At 41.4% G+C, this 15,413-nt stretch overlaps 1 protein-coding gene across 5 annotated transcripts in view; it reads left to right on the top strand.

The window, feature by feature from the left end:
* TCF20 (transcription factor 20) overlaps positions 1-15,413 on the top strand; it is a 156,201-nt gene that overhangs the window by 115,365 nt on the left and 25,423 nt on the right. The window lies entirely within an intron of this gene.

The raw sequence follows: 15,413 nt of genomic DNA, 5'->3' as shown, positions 1-15,413 counted from the left end.
CTTTCAGCAGGGGTCCCTTCCAATGTGAGTTACTCTGCACCTGTAATACATATTACACAACTGTAGGAGAATTTACAGCCCTTACAAAGTAAGGTGAAATGTGGGTGGGTTTAGTACTGATGAATTCAGTATTGATTATATCATGAACGATACTGATAACTGACCAGAGTGGGTATACAGTGAGTAAGAAGATGTAGGTAAAATTTAAGCAGGCACAAAGAAAGAACTTTGTTCGCAACCACCTAGTTGTGGATGGAGCCACTCACTGTTCTCGATTTCCTGAGGCAGAAGCTGATGCTTTAAAACCACAGTTGGGTGGCTTGCTTTGCCATCATCAGTATCCTTCATCCTTTTATTTATGGTTATCTTTTCTGTATTGTGCTCTGTCCTGGGTCAGACCATGGAAGAGACAGGGGACTACTTTTTCCTGTGGCCTTGAGATTCTTCCTTTTCTGAACAGTGTTGGGATCCAGTTTTTATCTTCTTTCCTCTATCTTGTTACATACAGCATACTTGCTTCCTCCTCATGAGTTTTTTCCTCTTCAAGTTTGATTCCTGGCTTGTTCTGAATGTTCTTTGACAGTAATTACATGCTTCTTTGCCCTAACTTGATTTGGCTTGTATTCTTGTTTCTAGCCTCTCATTAAACATAGTCAGTTAATTTCATTTGGTTTTCATCGAGCCATGTCTGCGTGCTTGTTCTGATCCAACTGCTGAATTTCTTATCTCTGGTAATTGCAAGGCTTCTTTCAGAATCTCCACCACCATTTGCATTCTACTTGCAATGTGGCCGTGCTTTCATACGTCTTGTAGTTCACCAGTATTTTGAATTTGGATCTCTCCAGCCTGATTTTCTCTTTTTACTGTTTTTAGGGTATGTCTTTCATTTATGATTCTAGTTTTCCCAATAGCAAATACCTTGTCTGCAGGTTCTTGAACTGCTCGAGTTGCCCTTCAGAGATCCTTCTTGTGTTCCTGTACCTGCAAAGGACAGAAGCCCAGCAGAAACATACTGTGCTGAGAGGCTCTAATCCAACTTGTTAAATAGTAGCCTGTTATCCACATTTTTATGTGGGTTTTGCATGTTGTTTGACATCTACTTCTTTCTCTGCATGGGGTCCTGATGACTTTATGATTGAATACATTTTGGCCTACCCTTTATCACTTTCTTCCAACTGTTGCAATCATCTTCTCACAAGAAGAATATTTTTTCTTCCTCTTAACCCTTATGGCACCATACAAGAGCATCTCCTTATTTTCCTTGAACTTTGTGTTCTTTTTCTCTACCTCTGCCCTTTAATCACTTGCTCAACTCCTGTCTTTTCTTTTCCCTCACAATACCTGTAGACATGTTTCTCATTTTTTTTCGAAAAATAAGTGTACAAAATGCCTGTAGCCTCTCTTGCTTTTGCAACTGCCTCTTAATTTCCTTTCTCTTTTTTTCATTTCAAAATTCTTTGAGTGCATTGTCCAGAGCTCTTGTCCTCCACTGTGGCTTCAATTGTGCTCTACTACATTTGTAATCAGTGTTTACAGTGATCTCTTCCCAGCTAAGGTTCAGATCCAGTACTTCATTTTCCTTTTTTCTGTCAACTACACTGTCACTATCAGCTATGCTGCTTTTGGAGTGTTGTTCCACTTTCGTTTTCCGTCTGTGTCTTCTTTTGATTACCTCCTTGCTTTCCACTGTGTTTTGCTGAAGGTGTTGTTCATTACTTCAGGCTTTTTCTGTGGGGTTCACTGAAGTTTTGCTTGTTCTTTCCTTCCCTTTATCCTGAAATGCCATGCTTTTGAGTAGCTTTAGGTAATTCAACCACTTTCTTCCAGAGCCTTGTAGAGCTTCCATTTTTGCTCCAGATTCATGTTCTTCTGGCACAAACTTAAAAATTGTTATTTAATTCGTAGAGAGTTCTCAGACTCTCACTTTAAAATATGGCTTTTAACCTACATCATACTTCATCCATTGTCTGCCATCTTTTTCTGATTTTCATGTCACTCAAATTCACAATCTCATTTGATTTTAAAATTATTTCTTCCTAACCCTTCTTACTTTTTGTGTGTGACAAGTAATATGTAGCCTTTTAATGTTCTCCACTGTTCTGTCTCGGTCCATTTTTAACCTAGTTATAAGACTGAACTTTCAGAGTTAGAGACCATTATCTTGTGTGTGCACTTTGTTTTGTTATAGAATCAAAAAATGGCTTGAGTTGGAAGGGACCTTAAAGATCAACCCCCTTGCTGTGGGCAAGGACACCTCCCACTAGAGCAGGTTGCTCAGAGCTCTATCCAACCGGGCCTTGAATACTTTCCAGAGATGGAGCATCCACAACTACTCTGGTGCCTCACCACCATCATAGTAAAGAATTTCTTCCTAATGTCTAATCTAAACCTCTTTCAATTTGAAACCCCTTGTCCTGTCACTACATGCTCTTGTAAAAACTCTCTCCATCTTTCTTGTAGGTTCCCTTCAGGAGCCTACTGGAAGGTCACAATTAGGTTACTCCAAAGCCTTCTCTTTTCCAGGCTGTACAATTCCAATTTTCTCAGCCTTTCCTCATAGCAGAGGTGCTCCATCCCTTTAATCATTTTGATGACCCTCCTCTGGACTTGCTCCAACAGATCCATGTCCTTCCTGTGCTGGGACCCCAGAGCTGGCTGCAGCACTGCAGGTGGGATCTCACCAGAGCAGAGTAGAGAGGCAGAGCCCCGTCCCCCGACCTGCTTCCCAGGCTGCTTCTGGTGCAGCCCAGGATACACTTGGCTTTCTGGGCTGTGAGCTCACATTGCTGGGTCATGTCCAGCCTCTCATCCACCAGCACCCCCAAGTGCTTGGGCTGCTCTCGATCTGTTCTTCCCAGAGTCTTCATCAACAGTGGGGTTTCCCCCACCCAGGTGGGCCCACTTTCTGAGCTTGCCCAGATCCCTCTGGATGGCATCCCATCCTTCAGGTGTGTCACTGCACCACTCAGCTTGGTGTCATCTGCAAACTTGCTGAGGGTGCACTCGATCCCTCTGTCACTAATGAAGATATTAAATAACACTGGTCCCAGTACAGACCCCTGAGGGACATCACTGGTCACTGCTGCCCATTGGGACTCTGAGCCATGGACCATTATCCTTTGGATGTGACCATCCAACCAATTCCTAATCCACCTAAGAGTCCACCCATCGAATCCATCTCTCTACAGTTTAGAGAGAAGGGTGTTGTGAGGGAATGTGTCAAAGGCTTTGCAGAAGTCCAGAGAAATTACTTCTGTAGCCCTTCCCTTATCCACGGATGTAATCACTCCATCATAGAAAGCCCCTAGGCTGGTCAGGCAGGATTTTCCCTTGTGGAGCCCTGCTGGCTGTCCCGAATCACCTCCCTGTCCTCCATGTGCCTTAGCATAGCTTCTAGGAGGATCTGTTCCATCATCTTCTCAGGTGCAGAGGGGAGGCTGACAGGTTGGTAGTTCCCCAAGTCCCCCTTTCTACCCTTTTTAAAGATGTGTTTCCCTTTTGCCAGTCACCTGGGACTTCACCTGACTGCCATGACTTTTCAAATATCATGGAGAGTAGCTTGGCAACTACATCAGCAAATTCTCTCAGGAATCTGGGATGCATCTGAACCAGGTCCCATAGAGGTTCTGCACAGTCAGGTTCCTCAGGTGGTCATGAACCTGATCTTCTCTTACAGAGTAGGAGGGACTTTGCTCATCTTGTCATCCGTCCACTCAAGGGGTGTGGGAAGGGAGATTGCCATTGAAGACCGAGGCAAAAAACTTAAGCACCTCAGCCTTCTCCTCATCTGTTGTTATCTGTTCACCAGGATTGGTTATCAGAGGGGGTACAACCAGCAGTTCCCTACTCAGCCACGCCAGTTTCTTGCCTTCCTTTCCTGATTCTTGCTGCTGGGGATTGCTAGCTCTTGTACTCTATGAAAGACTTCCTTAAAGATCTGACAGCTCATTTTCACTCCCTTGTCCCTGAGGGCAGTCTCCCAAGGGATCCTATTGACTATCTCCTTGAAAAGCTGGAAGTTTGCTTTCCTGAAGTTCAGGGGCCTAACTTTACTCCTTCAGTCCCCCGGGACTGCAAACTCCACCAGTGCATAATCACTGCAGGCCAGGCTGCCTCCGATCTTGACATCCTCAGTTAGTTTGCTTCCATTGTTGACCATCAAATCCGATACCACGTCCTGTCTGGTAGGACTGTATCACCTGGCTCAAGAAGTTATTCTCCATGCATTCCAGGAGTCTCCTGCATTGCCTACAGCTTGCTGTGCTACTTTTCCAGCAGATGTCCGTGTGGTGGAAGTCCCCCAGCAGGAATAGCCTGCAAGCACGATGTCTCCTGGAGTTGGAGCAGGGAGGCTTTGTCAATAGGCTCCCCTTGATCAGGTGGCCTGTAGTAGACTCTAACCACGAGGTTCCCTTTGTTGCCTCAGTCTGATTTTTACCCACAGGCTTTCAATATGCTCATGGCTGTTGTTCAGAGACAGCTCTTCACAGTTAGTTCTCCTCTTCATGTAGAGGGCAACCCCTCCACCTCTTCCTTTCCTGTCTCTTCTGAACAGCCCGTAGCCATTGATATTCGCACTCCAGTCACGGGATTTGTTCCACCAAGTTTCACCTTTCTAGAGAAACACCCCTTAATTCCTTTGAGCTATTTCCCTGCTGTTTCCCTGTTGGCTTCTGTTACCTCTGGAGTCCCTGACTCATCTCTGTAAGACTGCAAGTGTGATCCAGTGTGGCCAATGCATTTCAGTCACTGGCAGAGCACCCTCATTAGCATGCTGTCCTGTAACCTTTGCATCTCATCCCACACCTTGCAAGAGACGAGCTTGATACTGTCTCCGTCCCCAATCACAGCGTTTAAAGCTCTCTGTTGTGTCTCATGCATTACATCCATAAGAGTAAGCCATCTACCTCTGTGACAAATAATGGATAAGGTTTTCTGCTAGCATTATTTTCTCCTTAACTTTTTTATCCTATTGTAGCAAACTGTTGTGCTGGGTTCTCCTCTGGAAGCAGCATATCCTCCCCCTTTCAGTTAGACGAGGGTTACATGCAGCACCAGGATGGCCATCGGGATATTCACAGCTGTACCTGCTGGAAGCCATTCCCAGGCAGTGGAAAGGCTCCCTTGAGCCCAAGACTCTTGACCCGCTGCCTGAGGAAAGCCTTCTGGCTCACACAACTGATTTCTTATGCTTGCTGCATATGCTTTTTCTTTTCCTCTTCCGTGCTTTGCCAGTACATTTTCTTTTTTTTCCCTCAGACATGCAGTTTGATACTGTGTCGTGGAAAAGCAGATGTGCAAACTATGTAGCTACTTGCTAGCAGGAGAGTGTAGACCTATGTGTGCACCAGCATACAGGAATCTAGCCCTTAGATTTGGTCTATGGGTAAGGAAGGACAGTAGTGTATGGCATATGAGGGGTCATGAGCCTGGAAGTGAATAATTCATGTACGTAACTCATTCTGTGCAAATTAAGTACTGCCATAACTAAAAATTATGTAAACTGTCTGTAGTACCCACAAAGGGTAAATATGCACCAAATTTAAACTGTATCTGTACCATTAAGTGAGTTGAAATATTTTCTTTAGAGATCTGGCTCTACTGCTGTTGTTTACACAACATTTTAGTATGGAAATAGGAAACTTGAACTTCTAGTTACAGGCCATTGATGTAGAGGTAGTGACACAAGTAACCCGTCCTGTGTTTCTTCTTCTCATACAAGCTCACCTGTTTTTTCTCACTCATTATAGCCTTTTTACCAAAAGACTTGTTTCTCATTTGCTTTCCAGAATCAGAAAATAATTTTTCTTGCTAAATTGTTTTCTATTTCTTTTTTGAATAATGTCTGTGTCTTACTGCAGTATTTTTGAGAACAGCCCCATATTCAGTCTCAAGAAAGGATTAGAACATATGTGAAGTTGCTCAAAGATGAAATTGTACCAGCTGCTCTAGAAGAATTTGAGATGAGAAGGTATTACCAAACTGTGAAGTGGCTCTCCTGATCTTTGAGCTTTCCTCGTAGTCTCTTTTCACCTTGGACTGAAAACTGTTGGGAGCGTGTTATCTTCTAAGCAGCAATCCAAGTAGTTTCCAAAGTGCTAGAATCTGCCTTTCTTGAAGGCCAAAAGGTGTTCCTCTTACTCTAGCCTTTCTAAAAGGCTTTTTGGTTCTGAGAATGTGAATAGCTGATCAGATTAATTGAGCTGCTTCAGATGCAGAATGACTTCATCCTTCTCCTTATTTTGAGGCTTAAATGAGATACCCCAGCAGATGTTAATAGTTTGTTAAACCACAGTAGGGGTGCTAACTGTCTGCCTTGGAGTTAGACATTTTTTGTTCCAAGGCTAATAATGAAATCTTGAACTGAAAAAAAGCTGTATCCCTAGTGCTGGGTGATCTCATTTCCTATAAAATGCTTTCTTTCAGCTGCTGAAGGTGGCCAGACATTTTCCTATCTTGTTTATTTTCTCCTTGATTTTCTACTAATGAGGAGCTCACTTTTGTGGAAGTTGGAATATTGGTTAGCTTTGAAACTGGCAAAATTATGGGGACACTTTGGTAGTTGTCAGGAGATTTAATGTTCAAAAGAATTGATGGGTCTTTATTCTCAGTATTAAATATAAGAAGCTGTAAGTGAAGAACAATGCAGAGAACATTCTTTGTGTTAGGTTGAATCCAAGACAGTTCCGCTGTTGTTTTCTAAAAAGCCGTTCACTAGGAGGTGGTGCGCTGTTCCTTAAATTTTTTTTTTATAAAACATGGGTTTTTTCCAAGGCAGAGACTCTGGCCTAGTACACGTATTCTGGTTGGTGTTTTTTGGGGGGTTTCTTGTTTGTTTGGATTTTTTTCTTCTCCTCCCGCACCCTTGTCAGAATTGACCTTGCTGAAGGTAAATGTAGCTCTTGTTCCTGCTAAGAGTGCTCTGTGAAAAAAAAGCTTGTTTATCCCACTTTTAAAGATCTCTTTTAAAAGGTCTAAAAAATGTAATGCTTTTCTCTTCAACCTCTGCATCATTCACAGCTTGAGAAATCTTTTAATCCTTTTACATGGAGAGAAGTCCTTGGGACCTGTTTCCTTTGTTGCTTCTTTTTGAAAACATCGTCTTGGGTTTCAGTCAGGTGAACTTCATTGTAGCAAATGGTGAAGGGTAAAATCTTCCTACGACTACAGTATAACAGAAGGAGATTCTGGGCTTTCTCTCACCGATCTGGAACTTTGTCCATCCAGCTCTTCATGAACTATCTTGCAAAGCCCCCTGCTTACCTGAAGTGGAGGAATCTGTCTACTTTAGGACTGTTACCAAGCCTGTTTTGGAGGTCTGACCTCGGTGAAAGTTCTTAAAAAACATGTGTGGTCTTACAGGAGTTGAGAACCTAAATGCATATATCCCTGCAGTGGCAGCCTTCTGGCTCATGTTGAGTGCATCTTAGTTGTAGGGTTAGAAGTAGGTTTGCATATGCTATCCACATCTCACAGAGAACAGCTGATTTCACACAGGAAGGTTGTTCTTTACCGTTTAAGATACGGTGGCAGGTCAACTGTCAGGAGTCTTATCTGTGGAATTCTGTGCCATAGAGAAAATAAGGATTGCCTTTCTATAATATTTTGTTTACTTCTGTTGCTTTCATAGAACCATTTTCTTTTGTTTGCCTCTACCATTCTGGACCCTAGCTGCAAATTGGGTAAAGAAAGGTGCCTAGAGGGATTACTAGGAATTAAGCTATTTATATTCTCAAATTTGGGAAATCAAAACCTAACGAGAATGCTCCCACGCTCTGTAAGTAATTGCTTATAAATGGTTCCTAGCTGCGTAGCTAATCAAATGCCTAAGCCAGGGAATCAGTATGAACTGGGAAAATTGTGGAAGGTTAGCTACCTTTGGCAAAACAAAGCAAAACAGTTTCTAGCCCCAGAAACCTGCGTAGTGTAGCACCATACGAGGATAAAGGTGTCAGTTTATTCTGAATGCCTCATTTGGCACAGGTGGATTTTGTTATCCCTAAGCCAGACCAGGAGGGAGTTGCTGTCATGAGGAGTGATCCTACTTTATCCTTTTTGCAAGCTGCTTGTTTCCACTGTTTCACTTGTGCTAGATCTACCAACTGTGCATTTGCACAGTGGGTTGATTTTTAGCCAGCTAATCCATCAGAAGACTAGCTTGGGGTGGGGGATCTTTGTGCCAGATCAGCCGTCTGACTCCGCTTACCCTCTGAACCATGTTTGCTACATCTGAGAGGGCCTTTCCATGGTAATTATAACCATTAGTGCAAGTTAGCTGTCACACAAAATTGTGCCCAGGTGACACCAACACTTGAAAGTGTTTTAGGCCTACAGTACTACTGTTTGATAGTGCTGGGAGATGAATATCAAGCTTTTATTCGTCATCCCTCTTTTTAAAGAAGAAAAATGTGCAGAACATGGTATTTTTTTCTTTTTTTTTCTTCCCCCTGCCACCTGCAAAAAACCCCTAAGTTAAGTTCTGTATTGGGTAAGGGCTCAGTGAAATAACCTGCTGCTTCAAGGGTGACATGGCTGACAAACACAGGAAGGAACACCTGTGTTTCTTACACCCAGATCTGTACTAGTAGGGAGACAATTCCAGAGTAGGAAGAGGTGACACTGCAGCTTATTAAGTTTTCACTGTGGGGGCAGGGAAACCAGTGATGAATTTAATATCTGCCTGTTAGCAGTGGTTAGAAAAAGAGGTGTTTTGAGAGAGTTGTCTGTTTGTCTCTGGCAACAGCATTTAGTATGCTTTAACCACTCAGATGAGAACTGCCACAGAATCTTGAGGCACTTTTTACAATTGTCCCTAAACTGGCTGAATTCCTGTTTTTCACTGTCAGAGTGTGCCCAAATACCTGATAGTCTGAGCTGGAAATGCGCACACTCTAGTGTATTCGTTTTCATTCCTCAGGAAATGGCAGCATCTTTAATATTCTTCTGCAGTGTTACAAAAATAAGGAAGCATGAAATTATGGGTGGAGAAGAAATTCTGAAAGACAGGCTGAATAATGAACTTCAGATTTGGTTTTCTCAGAAAGGCATTACCATCTGCTGCGCTACTGAAGCTCTGTGCTGTCATGACTCCTGGTCTATAAGAGTGTGCTGCCACAGAGATGAGAACCTGGTTGTACCTCAGTTCACTGCCTTCCTCTGGTGGGGACCTAGAAGTGTGAATCACTAGTGCTACAGCAATTGGTAGCTCACAGGAGCTCTGTGGATTGGTATCCCGAACCTTAAATGCTAACGAAGTGAGCAGGTGGAATCCACATGTACGTTTCTGATGCAAATATTTCAATGTCTTAAGTGATTGGAAGGCAGGAATTACATTTGTGACATGAAGTTGGTTTTCGTTGACTTTGTTGTGAATAGAAGTCAGGTAAATCTGGTGCAGTGTATTGGTGATCATGGATTGTAGGTGACAAGAAGCACATTTTAGCACATCTTAGTTGAGGTCTCAACCATAAAGGTGATACTAGTAAGAGGAAAGACTCCAGTATCGACCCTTTTGTATGGAGACAAGAGAGAAGATGAAGTGTAGGCAGGGAAGTAATTTCCATTCATCTTTACTAGCAGACTCCTTTGTCATTGGTGTATCCCAAAGTACAAGCATTTTGTCTGTGCTTGTATGTGGTTTTATATTTTACTACTTGTCTTGCATGTGGAGTGAAGAAAGCAGAAAATAGATTTACTGACAATAGGGAAAGAATTAAATGTTTACCCACTTCTATTAGTTGTAGCCAGGAGCACTGGAAACTTGTATGTAAAAAGCAGCTTGCTCATCCCACAGTTGCGGCCTTTCTGTAAAGCATCAGGGATCCTCATAATCTATGTACAGTTCTCATTTAAAAATACATTTAAATAACTTAATTTCAAAGAAGCTTTTCCAAATGTGAATGGGGCCTTCTCTGTGCAGGAGATTTCTAAACAAAGCTTTAGAGCTTTTTGACTGGCCATCCTCAAGCACAATCTTTTTTTGTAAGATTTAAATTGCCTGTTATTGTAGAGGTGCCAAACTCTTGCTAAATTCTCAATAGTGAGTGGGTGCAATCCATTTATATGTCATTTTAGCTTGAACCTTTCTAAGCTGTGCTGCTAAAAAGGTTGTTAAGATTCCCCAAAATTTTGGAGGAGAGTTGTTGTGCTATTGGTATTTTGTTTTGCTAACTTAAGCTGAACCAATTTTCTTAAACTTAGACTAATTCCAGATGTTTGTCACTTGAGCTATATTCCCTTACCTTCATTAGAATAATGCTACTAACAAGTAAATTTATTCTGCTCCATGCCACTGAGTTTAAAATTATTTATATTTGATTACAACTAGGCAAAAATGCAGACTTAAAAATATTTTTCCTGATTTTTTTGGGGAAAAAAAGTTATTTCCTTTTTTTATCTTTCATATTCAGTTTGATAAGAGGTTAATTTCTGAAGGTAAGAATTCATGACTTTCTTTTATATAATATGGGTTATTAGAATTGCGTTCTGTCTTTTGTAAGACCTTTTTAAATAAAAAAACTTCACAGTTTTTCCATTTCATTCTTAAAATAAGCATTACCCTGAATCCTTTGATCAGTGAATAAGTAAAAATAATACGTCAACTATAATAGTAGTGTGCTACCATTCATAATAAAGGAAAGCTCTCCAAACACTGCCATGCAAACGAGTTCATAAAAAGCTATCTAAACATAATGCTTTGTGCAGTAGCCAGACTGGGGTAGGAATGACACAGGCAAAACTGGGACACTTAGTGATGGTGGTGTGAGAATTCCTTAAAATCATGGAATCATAGGATAGTTTGGAGTGGAAGAGGCCTTAAAGATCACCTCATTCCAACCCCCCTGCCATGGGCAGGGACACCTTCCAATAGACCAGGTTGCTTGAAGCCACATCCAACCTGGTCTGGAACTCTTCCACAAATGGATCATCCACAATTTCTCTGGACAGCGTTCCAGTGCCTCACCCTCACAGTAAAGAATTTCTTTCCAACATCTAAGTCTCCCTTCTTTAGTTTAAAGCTGTTCCCTCTTGTTCCATCACTACCTGCCCATGTAGAAAGTCGCTCTCCATCATTTTTTATAAGTCCGTTTTAGGTACTGGAAGGGGTTGTAAGGTCTCCCTGGAGCCTCCTCTTCTCCAGGCTGAACAACCCCAGCTCTGTCTGTCTTCATAGGAGAGATGCTCCTGTTCTCTGATCATCTTTGTGGCTTTATAGAAAGCAGATTTTAAACTTTTTTCTTTTCAAAAATAAATTTTCATCTGTCTGTCCGTTATAAACCTAGTTATATAACCTCAATATATTTTTTAATTAGAGAAATAAGTTCTGAAAGAGGGTAGATTAATTTCCCTAGATTTAGAAAGATGAGTAAAAATAAAACTGAAGTATGATGAGTATTCGTGTAATAATTTTAGAAACTACAGCAAGATTATAACTAGTTTTTTTTCCTGAAAGAATGTTGCTCTGCAGAGACAAGAAATGGAGAAGAGAGGTTCTCTCTGTGAAGCATATTTTGCCTGAGGTTATGGAAGAAGCCAGGAAAGGAGTTTGAGTTTCCTGAATCATAAACCCATCTTTTTTTAGCTAATCTAAACTATGCTACTCTTACCCTGTTGGGCTCTGAGTGGTTTTTCTTTGTTGTCAAAGGAAATATTTTTCAAACAATTGCATACACTTAGCTGGACTCTGTGTATAGGATAGTCTTCATGGACAGAGCACTTTGGCAAAAAGTTATAAATGAACCTTCATTGTTAAAGATTGGATCCCAGCCAGCTGCTTAGTGATTAAAGTTTAATTGCATGATGATTAGTTTTCATTAGTAAGTAATTAGCATTTAACAGTAGTCTTGTATTGCTAAAGCTATGGACAAGCCTAAGTGGCTTGAGCCATGTTGAGGGAGAAGGTCTGTAGCTGGAGATGTGGGCACAGAGCTGTTCAGGGAAAATGGGAATGAGAATTCTGATGTTAGTTGACCTCATCAGCTTGTTCCTGCTGCAGCATTAAGCCAGAAGGAGGGAGGAGAGTGGGAAATAGAACAGAACAGCCTGGATATAGGGCACAGAGAGTGGCTGTGGATTAGCCCATGTGTAGAGAGTTACCAAACATAATCCTCTTCCTGAAAAGGCCCTTTGAAGTTTTGAGTTGCTCTTGCAGCAATGCTGTTTTTCATAGTCTTGTCCCTTTCCTTGCCACAACTAAAACTCTTTTTTCAGAGTTCCCCCCGAATTGGTAAAATTCCCATTTTTACTGTGATAGCAGTCCTTGGTTGCTTTGTGCCACAGTGGGGTAAATTAGGAGAAAGATGAGTGCAGGGCAAGGGCTGGGGGAAGTGAAATGGATGAGGGTAGAGGGAAGTAGGAGTATAGCAAAAGGTCAAGGCTCCTTTGCTGTTAAAAGAGCAAAAAGTGTCCCATGTAAACCACTTCTGATTCACTGAGGAATCTGTTGTGAAGGTGAAAGAGGGTGATAATTTCATGTAGGCTAAATTAGGGTTGTTAGAAGCCATTCTTCTCATCCACGCCTCTCCTCTGACAGCAATAGTGCTCTGTGACTGACCCAAGTTAGGTAGCTGATCTGGCCAAGAAAATTCCCCCCCACCTCCCAGTTTCCATTTTTATCAAGCTAATTTTTTGGCTGGACTAGCTCTCTTGACTTTCCGTGTCAGTACAGATACAGAGAAATGCTGGGCGTGGGAGGGGGCAGCAGGTTGTGCAAGAACGAACTGATGTCTGAAAATGATTTGAAAGTGAGTGGCCTGGTCAAGATCATGGCTTCAGATAGAAAGTTTTTCCAGAATGATATTACTAACTATCCAAAGTAGCAAATTCAAAAAAAGTTTGTCTAAGATGGTTCTCAAATGTATGTATTTATTACTGATGGCAAGTACATCCATCTAGTTGTCTAGGCATATGAAAAGGTAGGGGTTTTTTCTTTATCATTGTGATTATCCCACAGTTTAGAAGCACTAGGGACTGGATGCGCCCTCCCCTCTGCTGGCCTAATTTGCCAGCTGGAGTAGCCTGAAGCAGACATTTCCCTTCAGTTAAAAGGAGTAGAGTAGCTACAGTTTCTTTTGAGAAATTCTGACAGTGCTCAGGGTGTGACTTCAATGGTGTAGATCTACTTAATCTATCTTCAGACTTGCTGAACTGTTGGTAAGAGGAGACACACCAGTGTAGGACTTGTCATCAAACTCAAGGACTTGGCCAGCCCTGCTCAAGGCACAAAGACGGTTCTGAGGCACACAGCCCACTCAGGGCTCTGCGAGCTGCAGCTGCACTGTTTGTCACCACCTGAGCTACCGGTGGTAAAAATGGATTGTGTGTGTGTTCCTGAGGCCTGGCTGCACAGCTGATTGTAGCATAAATACACTTAGGTCTTATCTCAACCAGCTGATTGTTGTCTTGTGTAGTAAGCTTTCTTTTTGTTTGAGAAAATACTAAAGGTTAATGTTAAAAACTGGTTGAACAGTCTTCACTTACTAATGACTTCTCCCCCCCCTCCATTTCTAGCTTCTTGCATGTTTTCTTTTGTGCTTAGGAGACCAAACTCTGCTGTACGTCTCTTTCCCATGGCTACTCATTTCACAAAATGGTTTTGTTGTTACTTTGCACTAGACTGCTGTTAATTGCAGCTTTTCTTGCGCCTCCAACTCCTTTACTCTTACTGAGAACTCATGCTTGCTAAGTTTCAGAAAGTTACTGACGATTAAAGGCGACTGACCAGCTTCATAAAAGACATACTGCTAGGGGAGGGGAAGGAGGAGGAGGATGTCTTGGCATGAATCTCTGAAATGGGGACTTTCTCTAAAGGATACTGCTGCTCAATGTGAAACTTCAAAGGAAAGTAAAAAAGGTGGGTGGGCATGGGAGGGAAAGGCAAGTTCATGTACTTGAGTTCAGATTTGAGAGCTGTGAACTTTTCAGACTTTGTGCTTGTGCTGTCAAAAATTGACTGCATGGCCTTTGACAAGTCATTTAGTTATTCTGTAAAGCAGGCTTTAAGACCACTTATTTTGTGACATTTGTAGGGTGCTTTGAAAACTGAAAGTACAGTGTATGTTTAAGTTGTCAGTTGTTCTTGGTTAAATTGGAATATTAGGGAGCTGATATGAGGTTTCATGTTTTAGTTGCATAGATGTAATGGGGGGAAGCTAAATTTAAAGTTTGTTCATGTATCACTTAGAATTGGGTCCAAAAAAATAATAAAAATGTTTTGTTACATATTCTTTTGCTGTTAGCTTTCCCTTTTCTTGTAGAAAGTTAAAATGATGAAGCTACTAACAGCAATGTACTGGTACCATATGTAAATTCCTTATATTGTTAAGTGTTTTCTGGAGGACTAACTCTTCACATTAAATTGAATCACTAAAATTTCAAGGTTGACGCAATTCATAACTGGTGCTTTCCAGAAAACCGACATTATTTTATTTTTTAATGTTCATTTTAGGAAATCATTTAGATTAGAAAAATCCAATACTCACATTATAGGTACATAAAACTCTTTTACAAGGTTTTAATGCAGTCTTAACTCCTATACTTTAACTATTCCTCCCTTGAAGTGTCATATGTTATCATTGGGGAACGTAAGGATTCTTTAGTGATGCCACATGGTACTGTTCTTCTAAGCAGAAACTTTCAGAGGCAGAAACTTTCCCCTTTCCTGGGGAACAGGAGTTGTGAATAGTTACCAATAAATTCAGTTTCCTGGACAAATAGCTTCAAGGATAATGCCAAAAGAAGAATTGTCTGTTCTGAAGCTGTCTAACAAAGAAGACTTTAGTGCTGACTTCCACTTCTGCTTTTGGGCTAGAGCCTCCAGAAGATGAAGGAATAAGGAGTGCAAAGAGGGTGTGTTTATGTAGAGTAAAAGAAAAACAAAACAAAAATGCCTATATCCTTCTATTTCTGCCTCAGGTGAAAAAAAGATTGAAATTTCTCTTAGATCTTTCACAGTGACTTATTTCTAGCAATCTATGGCTCATCCTAGTCCTTTTTCCTTAGTATAGATTGATCTAGATTTATAAAACTGAAGGGGTGGCTTGCAAATGGATAATGTTTTTGCCTTTACCGTGATTCAGCAGTGTTCTGAGCCCAGAAGATCTTCATTAGTCCTCTTTCCCTTCAGATCTGGGGAGAACCACATCTAATCCTTAGCTGGAGGAAGTTCTTCCCCTAGGAGAACCACACATTAAGTCCGTCCTTTAAGGAGACTACTGACTACCTCAGCTGCTTTGTAATATCCAGCTGGAATGCCATCCAGTCTTGGACTGCTGCTATTTATATTTTCTGCCTCTTCTAAAGTGCTGCTAGCTCATACAATGTTTTCCTGTGTTGTGTGTCTGGCAAGCCTACAAATCCTACATATTCCTGAATAAATTCAGTTTACAATTCATGAAAGTACCTATTATTGCAAT

This window comes from Pipra filicauda, unplaced genomic scaffold (genome assembly GCF_003945595.2).
Source record: "Pipra filicauda isolate LSUMZ 115617 unplaced genomic scaffold, ASM394559v2 scaffold95_size2449627_pilon, whole genome shotgun sequence".
NCBI lineage: Eukaryota > Metazoa > Chordata > Aves > Passeriformes > Pipridae > Pipra > Pipra filicauda.
This window is presented reverse-complemented; position numbering and strand designations above follow the sequence as displayed.